The sequence below is a fragment of the Malania oleifera genome, chromosome 7, assembly GCF_029873635.1.
Source record: "Malania oleifera isolate guangnan ecotype guangnan chromosome 7, ASM2987363v1, whole genome shotgun sequence".
NCBI classification, from domain to species: domain Eukaryota; kingdom Viridiplantae; phylum Streptophyta; class Magnoliopsida; order Santalales; family Ximeniaceae; genus Malania; species Malania oleifera.
In genome coordinates, this window is record NC_080423.1 from 31,218,280 (window position 1) to 31,239,164 (window position 20,885).

The 20,885-nt window shown below is 35.6% G+C and overlaps 1 non-coding gene across 1 annotated transcript; it reads right to left on the reverse strand.

Moving 5' to 3' along the window:
• Window positions 1-10,030: 10,030 nt before the first annotated feature.
• Window positions 10,031-10,136, reverse strand: LOC131161102 (small nucleolar RNA R71). Its single transcript, XR_009138261.1, has one exon. It is a non-coding gene; the product is annotated as a small nucleolar RNA R71 (small nucleolar RNA).
• Between the last annotated feature and the right edge of the window lie 10,749 nt (window positions 10,137-20,885).

Below are 20,885 nucleotides of genomic sequence, written 5' to 3' on the forward strand. Positions count from 1 at the left end.
TGAAGATTGTCCCTCTCCAAAGGGAGCTGCGCCTAAGTTAGCCATTACGATCTTTTTATATCTTCTAGTTAAGAGTTGCTATAACCCCGCTCTGATACCAATTGAAATTAGGAATAGCTTCCCAAGAGGGGGGGGTGAATTGGGTTTTAAAACTTTCTTTTAACTTCTTTTAAGAATCCTTAACTTCTTTAAACACTTAACCAATTCTTTAAGTTATTTGTTTAATTTCACCAATCACACAACAACTTAATTAAACAACCAATCAATTAAACATAATCTTCAAACCAAACAATCAATTTACTTTCCAAGTACAAGTCAAACAACAAACAACCAAACCAAAATATAAAGTATTCAGCACTTTGGTAATATAACAACTCAAGATGGTTGTTTGTTTATATTTTCCAAATTTGAACCAAGCCCTGTAATGAATGAAAATTTATGTTTGCTGATGTAAAGCCCTGTATATATGAATCAAATCACTCTTTCCAAATATTTAGAACTCAAATAAACTCTTGGTAAATTTATCTTTGGGATGTTAACCAAGTAACGTACTCTCGTAAGGTTTCCGCAAGATATGGTGTAACCAACGTACTCCCTTTCGGTTTCCGCAACCCAAATCAAAATTAAACCTTAAGTTTGTTTGATTTCCAAATATATGTAGTTTATATGATTTTCAAATTTAAACCATCCACACAATTTAAATATACTGAAAATAAAGAGTAAGGAAAAGAGAGAATGAGACGGAGATTTTTACGAGGTTCGGCTTATACCCAGCCTACGTCCTCGCCTTTGGCAAACCACCAAAGGATTCACTAGTTCAGTTTCGTTGACAGGTGAAACAATGTCGATTACAACACTCCTTGGTTAAGGCTAGAGCCCGCCTTCTCCAAACGATATTCCTTCATTCGGTCACTCCTTACATAGGCTAGAGTCCGCCTCTCTAAGCAATGTCCCCTTGCTTAGCCAACAATCCAAACGACCCTTGGAACATCAAAGAACTATAAGAAACACAAGATAAGATTTGCATACAAGTATACTCTCTCAAAGAGCAAGTTAGTACAATTTTAGCACTGTATACTTTGAATGTAAAATACCAATATAAAATACAATGAAGCTCAAGTGTAGAATTCACCAATATCCTTCTTTAAAGAGGATTAGAAGTAGGAATTCAAAGGAGGAATAATTAGCACTTCAAAATTTCTCAGCAAAATAGATTTGCAATGAGTGAGCAAGAGAGCTTTAGAAAGAACAAGAGTGCTTTCAGCTTTACAAGCAGATTTTTCAATTCTTGGATAAGTTTTGATTTGCAAAACCATGTATTTATAGGCTTTCAAACTTTTTTCCATGTTGCAAAAGTTTCCTTAGAGATTTTCCCAAAATTTTAGAAAGTTTAGAGCTCAAACGGCTATATTTTAAAACATGAAAAAAAAAAAATTTTGCCCGTTGAACAGTGTTCAGTTGACTGAAGTTACAAGTTCAGTCATCTGAACTGCTACTGCCTACTGTATATTGTGTCCAAAAAATCTTCAGTCAACTGAACTTAATCTTCAGTCATCTGAAGTCATCTGTTCAGTCATCTGAAGTCCCTCCGTGAACAGAGTTCAACTGACTGATAGCAGTGACCCCGGTTTAGTGTTTTAGCCATAACGTTTTATGTATAACTCCAAATTAGGTGTTCTTAGTGTCAAAAGAAAGCTAATAGAAAATCCTACAACTTTAGTGTTCATAATTTTTTAACGTAATGAAGTTTTGATAGTGAAAAATACACCTGAATACGGCTGTATAAAAACTGACAGCAAATAGAAAAACCCTTTTTGGTACTTTTTATTCCAAAAATGATTCTAACCCTTTTAAAATAATTTTTGATTTTATAAAATTATTTTATAGATATTTTAAAACGTATTTAGGTCCAAGAAGTTAACCTAAGAGTTTCAAAATATTGCAAACGATATTTTAAACATTTAAAGTACTTACATGAGAACTTCTAAAACTTTTCTCATTTTAGGTTCTTGAGTCTTCATGTTTTGTTTCTTCAAGCTTCAAGCTTTCATATTCTTTGAACTTTATCACTTTGCTTTTCTTTGGCTTTTTGGACTTTAATATGCCTTGGTTTTCAACAACTCATTCATGTCTTCATATTCTTCAAGGTTTAATATATCATCTTTAAATCCATGCTTGAACTCTTTTAAGCTTCACTTGATCCTCTTGAGCACTTTGACCTTTGTTTTCTTATATATGAGCCCTGAAACATCATTACTCACACAAATACATTAAATTTCACTTGTTTGTTAGCATCAAAACTAGATAACAAGGTTTTAAGCCTTGTAAGGCCAACAAATCCCAAGGTAAATATTCTAACACCAGTATATTCATAACCCTATGGTCAATCTAGCGCAGGTAATGTAAATGTATACAAGAAAGTAAATGAAACATTTAATCAAACACATTTGCACCAGAAAGCAGTAAAGTAAAGGTGACACAGAAATGTTATCGAGGTTTGGCCAATTTCCTACGTCCCCGCCTTGGCTAACGAGCACAAGGATTACCACTATAGTTGTTTACTTAAATAGGTGGAGTCGCACCTAAACAAACCAGGTCAATAAGCACAGGACTAACCTCAACCTTTACAACCAATCCTTACCAGGCTGGATTACCGCCCCCTCAGGCCATGCCTGGAAACACTCAGATTTTACAATCAAATAATATTGGAACAGTGATTGTGCTTTTGTGTAAAGCAAATATGTACCCAAATACGCTCAGTCACATACACCACAAATTGATTTAATATGTAAGCTCAGTGTGGTCTAATGTTTCAACTCTCAAAATATATTTTCTATCAATGTAATGAGTGCGTGAGAGTGTCAAAAAGCAATCATTGTGTCTTAAAATATTCAATCAACGTGTTCACACAAAGATATTAAGCAAGTCTCAAGGATATCAATCAATAGAATATCTCAATCAAGTGAATATTACATAATGTATATGCTTGGTTTGCAAAAGATATATAATCTTTTGATTCAGCAAATGATATGTAAATAAATATTGCAACAAAGATTTATATCACATAAACAAATGTCTTTTCAAAACTATGTAGAAATAAATTACCTAAGATATTTGAGAATGTTTTTGAAAAAGTCTTTGCAACCCAAAAACAAATACTAACTTCCTAAGCTATTGCAATGAAAATGCAATCTCGGAAGTTCAATATAAGTCTTCTTAGGTGAGACTTATTAGCAAAGCACCCTAAGAACACTTAGGTTTAACTCTCATAAAAATCGAATCAATCAATCAAGGATGGGAGAACAAACCTATTTAAAACAAAAACTCAATCAACTTATAGAGGATTAAAGCAATCGAAGAGGGTAAGTATAAGTGATTGGAGTATAAAAATGAATAGTAGGATTTTTTAGAGAGAGAGTTTCTTAATCGAGTTTCTTAATCTTGTTCCTAATTTTTCCAAATGAAGGGGTATTTATAGACACCCCATGAATTATAACCGTTAGGGACAAGGTAGGGATTATTAGAAAAGTTTTAATGACATTTAGTAATTTTAACCCTATTAAAAAATAGTTAACCACTGTAAAAATGCAGGGCAACCCGAGAGCACCGGTCGACCAGAATACTTGCGGTCGACCCAAGTTCATATGGTTCGGTTGACCAAGTAAAAAATGAACTGCCTGGGTCGGTCGACCGGAAAGGTATGTCCGAGGTGATTCTTCCAAATTAGCGAGGTTCAGTCGACTAGACCGTTAGACTCCCACACGTGGGAACTCGGTCGACCAGGTTAGCGCAATACAAATTTTTCTCGATCGACCAAGAAGTCAAACTGTTGACTTCAAGGGGGTTCGGTCGACTGGGGTCAAATTAGCTTCAGAAGCTCGGTCGACCGGCCTGTGGTCAATCTGTTGACCCAGAACGGGTTCGGTCGACCAAGAGCAAAATGACCTGTAGAGGTCGGTCAACCGAAGGTGCACATTTTATGCAATTTAGTCTTGTTTTATTCCAAAATCACCTTATTCAAGTGCCTAACACATACAAGTGCAATGGTGAGTGTCTTAAAGCCTTTTCTAGGTCATGTTTTAATTATATTTTAGTCTGAGCTTACCTATTAGACCATGCATGTGGGGTCTGTGATTATTACAAGCAAAAGTCCTAATTACTATTATAGACCAATTACATTAATGAATTATGAAATTAGGAATAGCATGCCAAGAGGAGGGTGAATTGGTTTTTTAAAAAAAAATTCTTTTAGAATTATTTCTTTTAAGTTGCAAATCTTAGAAACAATCACAACAAGATCAAACTCTTAATTTAAGTAACAATATATATATATATGAAAAATTGTTGCACTCAATTTAAGTCCTGTAACACAATTATTTTTCTTCCCAATGTTCAGCTTTTAAATAAACTTTTAGATTAATAGGTCAAGGATAATCAACCAACGTAGTCCCTTTTAGTTTCCGCAATCAATGCTGATTTATCCTAAATGAATTACCTTCCGGTCTATTTAACTACCAAACATTCAGAATTGAAATTTAAAACAACCACGCAATTTATATCTTTGAAAAATAAAAAGTAGAGTAGAGAAAGAAGAACACAAGGATTTTTACAAGGTTCGGCTTCAACACAGCCTACGTCCTCGCCCTTGGCCAAACCACCAAAGGATTCACTATTACCGTTCCTTTATCAGCTGGAACAAAGCAATTACAAGCACTCCTTGTATAAGGTTAGAGCCTGCCTTCTCCAAACAATCTCCCCTTGTTTGGTCCAACGATTCAATGCTCAAATCGTCAACAAGCCTTGTTACAATGATAAAGAAACAACACGTACAAAGACTTGCTCCTCAAAGAGCTGATTAGTAGAAGTTAAAAACACTAATGCACTTCAGCAAATTCAGAATATGAATTTTCGGGATGAAGCTCTTAGAAATTTATCACCGTAGATATCTTTCAATGAAAGAATCAGCAACTCAATGATCAATCACAGTGAGAATTCAGCAATAACTTCTTAATTTCAAGCAAGAATGAAAGCAATATGAGGCATTTTCAGAATTTTAGAGTGAAAGAGAGTATAACAGCAGATTGTGAGCTCTTAGTAATCTTGGTGTATAATTCAATGAGTCTTAGGGGTATTTATAGATATATAAAACCTCTTTGCTTGTTCCCCAAAGGATACTGAGACGTGTTTCCATAAAATAAACTCATTTAAGTTTCCAAACTTTTCGATATTTAAAAAATATATCCCTTGGAAAACAAAAAATTTTCGCGAGGCAGACGACTATGAAGTCCTGACAGTCATCTGTCCATTAATTACAATGGTAATACTCATAGGCACAAAGGTGGTAGTCGTCTCTCCCTTGAGTAGCAGTCGTCTGTCATCAAAATATAAGGTGATAGTCGTCTTTCCATATGATGATAGTCATCTGTCCATGTGAAATCTTGAGCCTTTTAGTAACATATAAGATGGACAGTCGTCTGGTGAAATCTTCACAGACTTCTCATTTTTCACTGACAATCGTCTGTGAGAGCCTTGACAGTCGTCTGTCAGGCTTATGTGTTTCATCTTTAAGTCTTAAATTTAGTCAATCGTCTACTTATAACCACACAGTCGTATGTCAACTAAATAGATTTCTTCCTTAGTCAATTTTTGATTTCTCTCTCATTTTTACTTGAAATATAAATTTGTTTTAACTTTTAAAACATGTTCCAAGTTATTTTTTTATGGTCTCTAAGTCTCTTTGTTTAATGAGCTTCAAGAAGAAAACTTCATACTTGAATAAACTTAAAGTACTTACATAAACTTGTCCTAATTTCTCAAAAATTCTCCTTTGTTCTGAACTTTCTTTGTTGCTAATCTCTGATCTCACAGAATATTCTAAACTTTGAGCTTTTATGATAATCTTCTTTAATCATTATGCTCTTATGGTCTTCAGACTTTATTCCATGCTATCAATTATTGATTCATGCTACATGAGTACCTTCGATCTGAATTCCTGAGAAAACACAATACTCAACTATAGCATGTTAGATCCTACTTGTTTGTTAGCATCAAAATGGAGTATCAACCTAGTAAGGTCAACAAATTATATATTACAACATAAAATGATTTGGGTCTTGACTCTTCACTTTTTCTATGTTCATCTTGATCTTGACAATTTAGGTTCCTGCACATAATCTCAAACACCCATTAGATATAATGAGTATATATCATAAACAAAACCAGACATGACCTATAAGGTCAACACAAGCTTTGGTTTCCTCTTTAGCTTCTCTTAGGTGAGTGACAGACCTAGGAAGTCATTGAAAGCCAAGTTATAGTAGAAGTAGAGTAGTTTCAGTTCGTGTGTGGAGTGCCGGATGGCTTGTGACAACCGGCAGTGTTCATACAATAGCCATGTATATTAGGATATCCTCTTATACTTTTGGCGTTAGTGATTGACATTTGGAATTATAAAGGGATGATCTTTTTACTCATTATTTCATTTACCGTTTTCAATTTACTACTTTCCATTTACTTATTGTGTGTTTGATGAAAGACTGCAAATAAGGATAAGCACTGGTATGTATCAATCAGAGCGAAATAGTCAGTTACGGAACTACGGAGGTGTTCGTTATCAATGAGATAGGGTATACTCCGATTCCTAACTGTACTCTGGATGGTTGGCAGGGTATACTCCGATTGTTGACCGTACTCTGGATGGTTGGTGCACCCTTTCTACACCGTGCCCTCGACCGCCCCTCTCCCACTTTGGCCTGCTTGGGTTAGTTGTTGACCTTATAGGTCACGCCCGATTTTGATTATGACAAATACTCATTGTATCTAATGGGTGTTTAAGGCTTTGTGCCGGAACTAAAATTTGTTAAGATCAAGATGGACACAAAGCAAGTGAAGCTTGAAGACCCTATTTCCCATGTTGTAATATATTTCATTCATGTAAAGGGTCTGTAATAGTAATTAAGGCTTTGATTGTAATAATTGTATGCATCACCTGCATGATGTAATGTGTAAGCTCAAAATGAAAATGACCTTAGAAAGACGGATTTCCCTTCGGTCGACCGACACCAAATTCTTTCGGTGTCTTCAAATTGGACCTAAAGAGACCTTAGGACACTCATCCTTGTACTCATATATGTTAGGCACATTGAATAGGGTGTTTATGAATCAAAACATGATTGAAATGCACACTTTGTGCACTTTCCGTCGACTGGCCCATGCAATTCATTCTGCCCCGGTCAATCAAATCCAGTCTGGGTCAACAATTTGACCTCATCCCGGTCGACCGAACCATTGTTGTTCAAATACCCCCGATTGACCAAAACCTTCTGAGGTCAACATTTTGACCACCTAGTTGACCGAACCCAAATTACTTTTCAACTGTATGGTCGACCGAGAGTCCTTGAGAGAAGTCACAACTGTCTGGTCAACCGAATCACTTAGTTCAAATCATCTTGGTTGATCGAACCTCGGAAAAACTAAAAATTCACCTCGAACATGCACTTCCGATCGATGGAGTCCCAAGTTCAAAAATAGGTCGGTTGACCGAGCCATATGAACTTCGATCAACCAAAATGGTTCTGGTCAACAGGGCCTCTAGGGTTGCTGTGAATTTTTATCGTGGTTAATAATTTTAAAATAAAATTAAAGTGGCTAATACATCATTAAACTTTTCTAATAATCTCGGCTATGTCCCTAACGGTTATATTTCATAGGATGTCTATAAATACCCCTTCATTTGGGAAAATTAGTAACTTGATTAGCAAACAAAATCCAAAATTTTCTCTCAAGAAAAAATACTCTCTACGACTCGTACTCTTTCTCAAAATCAGTCAAACTTACCTTCTCAAGCTCCTAAATCCTCTGTAAGTGTCTTAAGTGTTTGTGCAAAAAGGTTTGCTCTCTCATTGTTGTGAGATTGAATTGATTTTTTACGAGAGCATAACCTAAGTGTTCTTAGACGGATTTTCTCATAAGCCTATCCTTAAGAAGACTTCCCTAAGCTTCGGAGTATTGCATTTGTATTGCAATATCTTAGGAAGCTTGTATTTGTTTTGGGTTGCAAAAACATTTTCAAAACTTACTCAAATATCTTGTGGGATCTATGTTGATATATTCATGAAAAGATATTTGTGTTTATGATATTAATCTTTGTGGCAATATTTATTCAAGTATACATCATGTGCTGAATACAAAGATTGCATAACTTTTGCAAACCAAGCATATACACTATTTGCGTGATTAACATATTTCGCTCTTTAAATTACATGATACTTGAGTGATATCTTTGTTTGAGCACCATTGATTGAGAACATCTTGAAATACAAAGATTGATTTTTGACACTCTCACGTACTTATTACACTGATAGAAAATACATTTGAAAGTTAAACTATTTAGACCACATTGAGCTTACATATTAAATCATTTGTGGTGTATATGATTGAACACATTTGGGTACATATCTGCTTTACTTGAAAGCACTTTTATTTGTACCATTTGATTGTAAAATTTGGGTGTTTCCAAGCATAGCCTGAGGGGCAGTAATCCATCCCAGTAAGGATTGTTGTAAAGGTTGAGGTCAGCCCTGTGCTAATTGGCCTTGTTTGTATAGGTGTCACTCCACCCGTTTAAGTGAGCAAGTTATAGTGGTAATCCTTGTTCTTGTTAGCCAAGGCGGGGACGTAGGCAATTGGCCGAACCTCGATAACATTTCTGTGTATCGACTTTACTTTACTGCTTTCTGGTGCATGTGTGGTTGATTAAGTTGGTTTATTTACTTTCTTGTATATATTTACATTCTTGCACTAGATTGACCCTAGGGTTGTGAATATACTAGTGTTAGGTGATTGGCCTACTGCTTAAATTTTAAAAATACCAATTCACCCCCTCTTTTGGGGTCATGGTAAAGCTAACATTAGTCCTTCTATAGAAGTCTGGATGAGCATAGTTAGAAGCATGGCATCCAGCCTCTAATTCGAATCATAGTATCGCTTTGTAGAAGTAAGGTAACTTAGAAATTTACTTGCTTTCCAGTAGTTTAGATTTATTTTCTTTTAGTTACATGCTTTCTAGTAGTTATTAGACAATCACCATTGCAAAATACCATCTTTCTCTTCTTTTTCATAACAAGGCTTTAGTAAACTAAACTGAAAGTGGCTTAATAACTGCGCTTCAAGTCTCTGTGGATCGATACCCAACTTACCCACTTTCTACTGAACTTGGAATAGTTAGGTTTTATAAATATTATTTTTGGTAATTAAGAACCCAAGCATTGGCGAGGCTACCAAATTTTGGCGCCGTTGCCGGGGACTTGGCTACGGTTATAAGCCAATTTCCGCTTTAGAGTATTATTGCCTTTTTCTTTCGATTTGCTCTCCTTTTGTTTTTACTTTCTTTATTAATTGCTATTTTCTTTATTTTGTTTTCTGTTTTTGAAGTATGAATATGTGTGCTTACATGTGTGTATGTTTAGTCTATGTTCTTTGGAACTCGAGATAGTTCCCACAGATCTTGAGATTAAGAAATCCTGTAGGTCCCTTAGGAAACCTATCTCCAATTCGAAGAAGGCCGAGTTGTCTGAATTGAAAGCAATTGTCGAAGATAACCCCCCAGTTCTTGCTTAACAAATCCTAGAACCCCATGCTCCCCACCTACCTATGGTGGGAGAGCAACACCTTCGGCCTCTTATGGACTACTTTGTACCTAATGCATACACATCGCCGTCTTGCATCTGGTTCCCGGATGTTCAAGCGCCACAATTTGAGATAAAGGCTTCAATCATCTCGATGATGCCCAACTTTCATGGGAACTCTACTGAAAATCCTTATCAGCATCTAAATCAGTTCTTGAAAATTTGTTCCACCATCCGCATCCCTAATTTCAATGAAGATGCTCTCCATTTTAGGCTTTTCCTATTCTCTCTGAAGGATAAGGCCAAATATTGGATGATGTCCTTAGAACCGAACTCAGTAACCAACTGGGCCACCATGCAACATGAATTTCTTTAAAAGTACTTTCAAATTGGGAAGACTAACTTGCTTCGGAGAGTCATCACAAGTTTCTCACAGATGGATAGGGAACTCTTTTTTGAGACTTGGGAGCGCTTTAGGGACCTACTCCGTAAATGGCCACATCACCAGGTCTCCAAGTGGCAATTAGTGCAATATTTTTACAAAAGGTTGGCTGGGAGAGATTGGTATATGGTTGATGTGTCATGCAGAGGTACTTTCCTCACTAAGCATGAGAACAAGGCCTAGATTCTCTTTGAACAAGGCCTGCTTTTCTCACATGGCTGCCACTCGTAGACTACCTAATCCGACAACTTCTAAACCTAAGGGAGTCTACGAGTTGACCGCAAGCCAAGACCTAGCCTTTACTCTGCATGCTATATCTAAAAAATTAGGTTAATGCTTGTCCTTAGGAACGCAGACAATACTGTGTGCAGAGGTGTGCAAAATTTGCTCTAACCCTTCACATACATGTTATAATTGCCCGCATGTGCACTCCCAGTCTGAGCTTGTGCATGAGAGTAAAGGCCACTCAAAATTGGTACGATAAGCCATCCAATGACCCTTATTCAAACACATACAACCCTGGGTGGAAAAAACATCCTAACTTCTCATGGAGGCCGCAAGTTTCAGGTTTTCAAGCCCAAAGACCTCCACAAGACCCAAATGCTTTGCCTCCACAACCATACCAAAATTTCCAAAATCATATAGACTCATCCCCCAAACCTTCAACCGTTCAACATCCACCTCCACTTGAATCCAAATATGATTCATTTTAGGAGATGACATTGATAGTCCTTAAGCGAATTGAAGCTGACCATTAAGTGGACTGACAACTCCTTCACTCCCATTCCCAATCTATCGCAAAGTTAGAAGCCACCATGGGGTAGCTAGTTGCTACTTTAAGTCGAAGGGATGAGGGTAAGTTGCCAAGCCAGCCTATAGTAAATCCTAAGGGACTATATGGGGTAGAATGTGAACCTGACGCTGGTCCCTCTTCATATTCTGAGCAGGCCCAGGCTGTAACCACATTTCAAAATGGTAGGCTAATAGTTGAACAAGGCAAGGAGCAGCTGAGCATAGGGGAGACCCAAGATGAAAAACTGGAAGCCCCCAACGTAGAGTCATGCACTCATTTCTCCTCTAGTCGGGTACAAAGACCATTGAGTCTCACGCCTGCTACCAGAAGAACCACACCTCACTTCACACCCCATAGAGCTTTTCACAGCCACCTAATGAAACATCTAGTAGCCCTACTTGCACCCTCCATATTTAGGAAAAAGGCTTCCACTGAGTCCATCTAGGACATGTTTAAATAAGTGAGAATGGATAAACTTCTCCTCGATGGCATTAAGCAAACACCCGCGTTCATAAAATTCCTTAAGGACTTGCCAACGAAGGGGATAGAATCAAGGGTGCACATGGATGGTTTGGTTAAGCAGGCCGAGCATATGAGTTCAATAATACTAAAGCACCTTGTTCCTAAACTAAAAGACTTGGTTCACCAACTATTCTGTGCATAATTGGAAATTACACCATTTATGAGGCTCTTTTAGATTTAGGAGCAAGTGTGAACATCCTTTCATACTCGGCCTATCAAAAACTTAACCCAGGAGTGTTGCGACCCATCTCGATTTCTTTATGCCTTGCTGATCAATCTCTTAAGCAATCCTAGGGTGTGGTAGAAGACGTGGTATTCAAGGTGGCAGATTTTCATTACCCTGTTGATTTCATGATTTTATACATGGAGACTTCCATAAACCCAATCCCTGTCTTTTTGGGATGACCATTCCTAGCCACGGCTAATGCCTACATTCAATGTAGGACGAGGATTATAGACATCTCATAAGGCCATAAGCAATGTAGGCTGAATATATTTAATGTTTCCCAACATCCTCTAAATGCTACCCAAGCTGTGGATGAAGGCGTGATTGAAAAAATTGTTAGGGAAGCAACTCCTTCAATGCTATGGAAACACCCTTGGAAAAGTACGCTTCAACTTGATAGCCCTACCACTATTGAATTTGTGAACCCTTTTGAGCAATTTACAATAAAACATAAGTGGTTCCCCAATTCTAAACATGTGTTGGGGGTATGCAACTTCAGGTGTGAGGAAGAAAAGAGAGAATCCAATGCTACTTGGGAAGTAGGATGAGTCCAAATTGAGCTTCAATGTGTCTGGCGAAACACGGTAAACTTAGCACTTCTGGGAGGCAACCCGATAGTTTTCCTTTTCCTTTTAGGTTCTTAGAGTATTTAGAATAGATGAATTAGAAGTTAAGAGTCCATAGAGTAGGTCATAGGATAAGTTGGGGGTATGTGATTAGAGTAGGTAAACTTTTTGATACTAATGACATATACATGGTGCTTTTGGCCGGCATTGGTCTTTTGTACTACATGGTGCTTTTGGCCGGCATTGGTCTTTTGTACTACATGGTATCTTTGCATGCATGCTATTTGGTTATTGTATTTTGTAGGTACATTGTTTGTTCTTACTGGAACACAGCACTATCCTATCCCTTGCCTGGGTTCTATTTTCTGTCCACACTTTAGTGAGAACACTAAAGTTCTAAGTTGGTGATAGGGGGCAGCACACTACATGACACATTCATGCGCAAAAATGACACAATTTTAAATTTTTTTGAAAACAAATTCCAGTGAACCATGCTAACATATTTTATACCTTCTACATACACCTATATATCCTAGCGTTACATGCATCGACTTTCCAGTTACATGATTTCATTATGCTCACTAAAAATGTAGTAAATTAGTTGTGTAAAAGTTACATAACATGGCCAACAACTTGATATTACTCTAGGTAGTTGACTAGTGGTTTGTTTGGATTAATACTGCAATGTAAACTCTAGTATTTACATGGTTTTTCATAGGGTTAAAAACACATTTACACATGATTTGTAACAATTAGGGTTCTTTGAGAGCGCTGAGAGAACAATCAAGGTGACTATGACACCTTGTGAGGTAATGTTGAGTCATCCGTACATTTCTTGAGTTTTCGACGTCAAACACTGAGTTTATTAAACTCAACTTTCCTTCTTTTTCTGGATTTCCTTTGACAACTAGTGTTTGCTCTTGTATTTGCTATCCCAGAGGTGATATCAAGTGGGGAGATAAAAACATAGGTCTTGTAGCTTACTCAAGATATAAAGGTCAAGTCATCCTTAGAGAATGACTTTTTCCATGGACTCCTGTTCGAGCTACATTCCTATTGAAAACATGAAGCCAAGATAAGAATGTGATGATTATATTAGCTGACCATGTAAAAAAATGAAAAAAATAAAGAGAAACCCAAGCAAAGAAAAATAAAAATAAAAATATACACCTGCTCTGAGAAAGATAAAAAGGTCAAGCTGAGGACACACACTACGAGTCTACACATGTGAAGGATCTTTTGACCAATGCATTTTTTGAATTCATGCAAGCCTCGGAATAAGTTCATCTAGGGTGGTTTGTATTAAATGTGGTGAGTGAGTGAGAAGATGCAAGGGTAAAGGACCTGACACCTCAATAAGGGTTAGATCCCTTCCCTATAAAACTAGTCCACTCCACACTTCTAACGTTAGTTCTTCAAATATATGGGACGTTTGATCATGACACTCTTCCCCACATATGAGAGTGAACCCATTTTCTTGAGTGAATTAAGAGGCAATAAACTAGTGAGGCTGAGTTAAGACGACCATTCTATAGGTGCCTCCAAGTATTCTGAGTGAGACAAATCATATATCGTACACATGCCCTGTGAAGTGGCCTATTCATACTTGGATTTTCATGCTAATATTAACTTTGAATTATAATCATAGGTTAATCCTATGTGATTAGCATCTTGAAATGGCTGTATTATATTGAGTTTTGCATGATTAAAACGCTGCAAAGTGTGTGTATAATGGAGTTGTGTATGAAAGAATATGTATGTAATAAAGTTATATCTTTGTATGTAAAATGGTATGATTATGTTGCATGTGTTTCCATCTTTTAAACTGGTGTTTGTGAGTATCGCCCTAGAAACCCTCACGAGACTAGAACTCATCCACTCGGATCAACCTAGGGGTTTAAAGCCTTGTTACATACAGTAAATGCAATTGTATTTCCCACGAAAGAGGATATAGGTAGGATTTGGTAGCTTTCTTATATTTTTCTTTGCTCGAGGACTAGCAAAGTGTAAGTTGGGGGTTATGATGGGTCCCTAAAATACATGATTTTAGACCCTCATTTACCTTTGTTTATGCTCATTTTATTATATATTTACCTAGAGTTATCATTGTTCAAAGCTATGCAAGGTTTGTTTGTCTTTTCAGGAAAAACAGGTTAGAACATGGTGTTAGGCATTACAAGAAGCCAAGGAGGTATGATTGGTAATATTTCGTTCCATAATTCATCCAACCATAAAAGTGCCAAAAAGTCTTATCAAAATAATGAGCCCTAGCCCTAGTGGAATTATGTGATCAATGATCAACTTGTCCATGGGGAGGATTTGGAGGATTTAAAGCTCAAATTCAGATGTTCAACAAAGCTCCAGAAGCTTTAGATCATAAAGAGACAAGAAGATGATTCTTGACCATGTGGCGCAACCAACAAACCACAGGGGTGACTTAGTATTCCACTGCAAACTCCAAGGTTCAGAATGAGATTAGAATGCTGTAAGTTTCGACCAAGTGCGTGACCAAGTAACACCCTAAGGCGACCACATCGAGATATTGAAATAGAACTGGAATTCAGAAGTACCGAGAGTCTTGATGAAGTGTTCTACCAAAAGACCTTTAGGGGCGACCATGTCAGGATACTAAGATTTCCTGAAGTTCGAGATACTGCAAGTCTCGACCATCAGCTCAACCATCAAGACCCTGAGACAGGAAAAAGTCAAAGACATTGAAGATTTGAATCCCTGATTTCCCATGAGTCTCAACTAGGGTTTGCTGCAAACCTTCCTAGTTTGTAAAACAAACCTTGTAAACCCTAGAGCCTATAAGCATTCACTATGAACACAAGCTCTTGGTTCCTCTTTGTCCTCTCTTAGGTGAGTGACAGACCTAAAAAATCATTAAGAGCCAAGTTAGAGTAGGAGTAGAGTAGTTTCAGTTCGTGTATGGAGTGTCGGATGGCCTGTGACAACTGCCAGAGTTCATACAACAACCGTGTATATTAGGATCTCCTCTTGTACTTCTGGTGTTAGTGACAGACGTTTGGAATGATAAAGGGATGATCCTTTTACTCATAGTTTCATTTACCATTTTCAACTTACTGCTTTCCATTTACTTGCTGTGTGTTTGATGAAAGATTGCAGATAAGGATAAGCACTGCTATGTATCAGTCAGAGCGAAATAGTCGACTATGGAACAACGGAGGTGTTCGTTACCATTGAGACAGGATATACTCTGGTTCCTGAGCGTACTCTAGACAATTGGTGCACCCTTGCTACATTATGCCCTCGATCACCCCTCTCCCGCTTTGGCCCACTCGAGTTAGTACTTCTATGGAACTCTGGATGAGTGTAGTTAGAAGCATGGCGTCCAGCCTCTAATTCGAATCACAGTATCACTTTGTAGGAGTAAGGTAACTTAGAAATTTACTTGCTTTCTTGTAGTTTAGATTTATTTGCTTTCAATTACATGCTTTCCAATAGTTGTTATACAATCACCATTGCAAAATACCTTCTTTCACTTCTTTTTCATAACAAGGATTTAGTAAACTAAACTGGAAGTGGTCTAATAACTACACTTCAAGTCTCCATGGATCAATACCTGACTTACCTACTTTCTACTGAACTTGGGATAGTTAGGTTTTATAAATATTATTTTTGCTAATTAAGGATCCAAGCCTTGGTGAGCCTACCACCCCTAACGAATCTCCCCAAATAGCCTTCAAGAGAGTATTAAGATATTTGATAGGTACTATTGACTTTGGTCTATGGTATCCTAAAGATACAGGCTTCAAAATGATTAGTTATTTGGATGCGGACTATGCAAGATGTAAAATTGATCAGAAAGGTACGAGTGGTACTTGCCACTTCTTAGGAAGATCTCTTGTGTCTTGGTTCTCCAAGAAACAAAATTTTGTGGCACTATCTACTGCGGAAGCAGAGTATGTGGTAGCAGGTAGCTATTGTGTACAAACTCTTTATATGAAACAACAATTAAAGGTTTTTAATTTGGAATATTCGATTGAACATATAAAGTGTAATAATACCAACGCCATCAATATTTTCAAAAATCCCATCTCTCATTCTAGAACCAATCATATAGGTATTAAACATCACTTTTTGAAAGATCATATGCAAAAATAGGATATCATACTTAAGTTTGTGAATACAGATGATCAATCTATCCTCTTCTAGAGGATAGATTCATCTCTATAAGACGTGAACTAGGTTTATTGCATAGTAGAGGAGTAATTTGAAGAGGAAAATTGGATGAGTATTAACTTAGCAAGTAAGTCCATAGTACTGAATGTCAGGCGACTAATAACTAATCCTTGATTGACTGACTTGCTAGTGTCTGTTGAAATTTCAAAGGAATACACTTGTAGGAAACTGATTCATTGAGCACAGTCAGGGGGGAGTTAGAGTTATATTTATAATGATTCATGATATATGTTCATTGAGTTAATTTGAAAAATGATATATTTTACAAATACTGTTAATGTAGACACCCCCAATTTTAACCAAGCCCGCATTAGGAAGACTCGGTGTAATAAAAATTGACTTTAAATCCCTAGAGTTGGAGGACCCATTTTGAAAAAATCTGGTCGAGTCCTGGGTATAAAAATGGAACCCTTTTTCAAAATTCAAACATCTGTTATTTTCAATTGGGTCCCTTAGGCCAGGAATGGTGACTCAAGTCCTGTATTTTCAGAATTGAGTCTTCTTGATTTTAGTTTTAAATTTAGTATAGGTCTTTAGTTGCAAAATTAATCTCTTTTATTCGGCTAGGTCCTGTGAAATTGAGTCTTGTATGTTCAAAGGAAAAATTGGAGTCCTTTTAATTTTAATTTTAGAACGAAGTTCTTCTAGTTCTTAGTTGAACTCCCTAAATCTCAAAAAAATTAATTTCTGTTTTTCTCTTCATTTGGAAACTGAGTTTTGTAATTTTTAATTTGAGTCCTTGATTTCCTAAAATTGAGTTTCTCAAATTTTCAAATCAAGTTGTTAGGTTTTTAAATTAAGTCTTCAAATTATTGAATTAAGTCTTTTAATTCTCTCAATTTTTGAAATCAGGTTTTTGTCAAATCTCAAAGTCATGTTTTATTGTCAGGGGCGAATTGGTCAACTTTAACATGGAGTCTTGGTCAAAATTGAAAGACTTGAGGTCACATTTTATTGCAAATGGGGGGTGTTGGCCTTACAAGGCTTAAAATCTTGTTTTGATGATAACAAAAAGGAGGAACTTAACATATTTATTTAAGTTTTGTTTAAATTGTGTGGTTGTGGATTGAATAAAAAGACTTAAGTTTTTGTGTGATTGCTAAATCAACAAGAAGTCAAGAATTCATTAAAAGAATTAAAAGTGGTTAAGAATTCATAAAAAGAATTAACTAAAATTTTAATAACCCAATTCACCCCCCCCCCCCCCTCTTGGGACTACACTTTGGTTTTCAATTGGTATTAGAGTAGGGTTATAGAATATCTTAATTAGAAGCTATATAAAGATCTAGATGGCACACCTAGGAGTAGCTCCCTTTGGAGAGGGTCAATCCTCAATTAGGCCTCCCATATTTTGTGATTTAAATTATACATTTTGTAAACAAAGGATGAGAATTTATATTCAAACAATGGATTGAAAGGCTTGGAAGGCTGTTACACATGGTAACCTAATCCCTACCAAAATTGTAGATGGAAAAGAAGTACCTAAAGATGAAAAAGAGATGAATGATTCAAATCATAAAATGTTGCAAGTAAACTCTAGTGCCATGAATGCACTATATTTTGCTATTGATATAAATGAGTTTAATAGGGTCATAACATATAAATCAGCCAAAGAAATATGGGATAAATTAGAAGTAACCTATAAAGGAACCATGGATGTTAGAGATAGTAGAAGAATAGACATGCTCACAAGCGAGTATGAAGTTTTCAAGATGAACCTGGATGAAACTATAACAAATATGTACACAAGGTTCACACATATTATAAACTCCCTCAATGCTTTAGGAAAAACATGCTCCACCTAAGAAATGATCTGAAAAATCCTTAGAGGACTTCCTCCAATATGGAAATCTAAAGCTACAACAATTACGGAACGAAGAAATTTCAAAAACATATCCTTAGATGAACTCATAGGATCCCTTCTCACCTATAAGATGGCCACAAATGAAAGGAGTGGAAAAACTAAAGCCCAAGAATCTGTTGCATTGAAAGCATCAAACAAAAATTCTAGTAGTGAAGATGAAAAAGATGAACTAGCTTTCATATCCAAGAAACTTGCAAGAATACTAAGAAGGAAGAATAAATTCAAAAGAAAAATCCAGAACTCAAATTCAAATAAGGAAGAAACTAATAAGAAAGAAACAAAGAAAGAACTTCGAACATGCTATAATTGCAAGGAAGTTGGATACCTAAAACCGGATTGTCCAAAACTTAAGAAAGATTCTAAAAAGAAAAAGAAAAAGGTAATGAAGGCCACTACATGGGATAATATAAGTTCTAGTAGTTCGGAAAGTGAATCAAGTAACCATGAAGTTGCTTATACTTGCTACATGGCATGGGATGATGATGAAAAACAAAGTTCCACATCCAAATCATCAAATAACTCATACAATGAATCTTGCTCATCTGATGAATCTAATGATGAGAGTGTGCCATCTTATGAAGAATTACAAAGTGAATTATTCAAAATTCATAAGATTCTAGTTAGAGTAGCTAAACAATACATATCATTGAAAAATAAGAATGAAGGAGTTATGAAAGAGTTAGAATTTCTAAAACTTGTTGAAAGAGAAAAAGAGTTAAAAATCAATAAACTAGAAAGCAAGAATGAAAAGGTAATAAAAGAGCTAGAAGATTTAAAGTCCAAAACTTCTATGGATAAAGAAAAAGACATATATATATATATATATATATATATATATATATATATATATATATTTCTGAATTAGAAAATAAAATCAGCAAAATATCTCAAGACAAAGAAAAACTACAAGAAAAGGGTAAAAACATACTAGACTCAGAAATTGGTGATATTAAGAAGAAAATTGAAGATCAAGAAAAAATAATTTATAATTTTACAATAGGAAAAAAAAACTTTGATAGAATGATAGGTGCACAAAGAATGTCTTTGAATAAAGAAGGCATAGGATACAATGGAGTTGAAAATGTAAAGAAAAAGAACCCTTATATAGGGTACTTTATAAAAGCATCCAAAAACTATGCTAGCACCTCCTCTAATGCCTAAGAAGAAGGGATATATAAAGTTTGAATGTCCATTAAAGAGGAAAGATGTGAAAGTTAAACAAGTTTGGAAAGTAAAAGAAACTTTTCTTGTTAAACCGTCCAGACCCAAGAAAATATTTGTACCAAGATAAAAGTCTAGTTCACAAATCAAAGACTCCATAAAATGTTAGGTATTCCTTTTAGAAATTATGAAAGAAACTTAATCACATCTTCTACAAGGTTATTGAAACGGTTGAAATGAAAAGATGAGTTTTAAGAAGGTTACTGATGCTTATCATATTAAAACTAATGAAAATTGTTGGCCTCAATTAATGAATAAATCATACAAGGCTTAACTTAGAAAATATTAAGATTTGGAAAGCAATATGGATTTTGGGTGTTCATATGAAATCAAAAGAAAAGAAAATATGAAACATATTGAGCTTATTACATGAGTACCTTAATATAAGAAGAGATCTTGGTTTGATACACAGTAGAAAGGTTATGTAAGGATACATATTTAAAAGAAAGCAAAGGTCAATCAACTGACCATAATCTCAGTCGACTGACTAAACAACACTTTAAAAAGAAAGCAAGGGTCAGCCGACTGACCATAATTCCAGTCGATTGACTGAAGAAGACAATTTTTAACAGATAGCAAAGAGTCTAACTGACTGACTAATAGAACTTACATTTAAAATGAGAAATATTTGAGAATGAGAGATACTTAAGAACAATTTGAGCAATATTGTAGTACAATGCGCATGATAATGATATGTTCCATACTTATATGTTATGCTGATATGCTACATGTTTAAATGTTGATATCTTGATTGTGCCAAAGACATGAAAATGATTTGACTTATATTGATGATTTATGGCTCACTATATATTGAAAATTTGAGCATGAAGTTATTGAGCATAATTTTGAAGCATGAATTTTGATATGATATTGATATATGAATATGAAATTAATTCTTGACCATACGTGCTAATGATAGATCACATGGATAAACTTATTTATCTTGCGCTACTCCTTGTACTAGACTACATATGCTTATTAATAATTTTCTTTATGTTACTAATATCAAAAAGGAGAGAAAGTTTAATTGAAAAATTGGCATCTAAATAATTTGGTGTCCATAAGTAGTGCATGATGTGACATTAGCATTGGTATCTATATTGGTATCTATGACTATATCAATTGGTACTTGAGCTTGACAACATAATTATATCCATAAGCGTGTTATGATATTAATGATATGACATGATATTGGTATTATTCTTGATATTAGTATCCATGAGAACATACATGATATAAATCAATATTTGAAGCATGGGATGATAAATTTAAAAAGCACATTTGATATTTTCATGAATACATAGTTCATTTCATCTGAATGTATTAAATTCAGGGGGGAGTGTTATGACTTATTGCTTGTATTATGTTTTTTTTTTTTTTTTAATTTTCAATTGGTATCATGAATTAATGTCAAAGAGG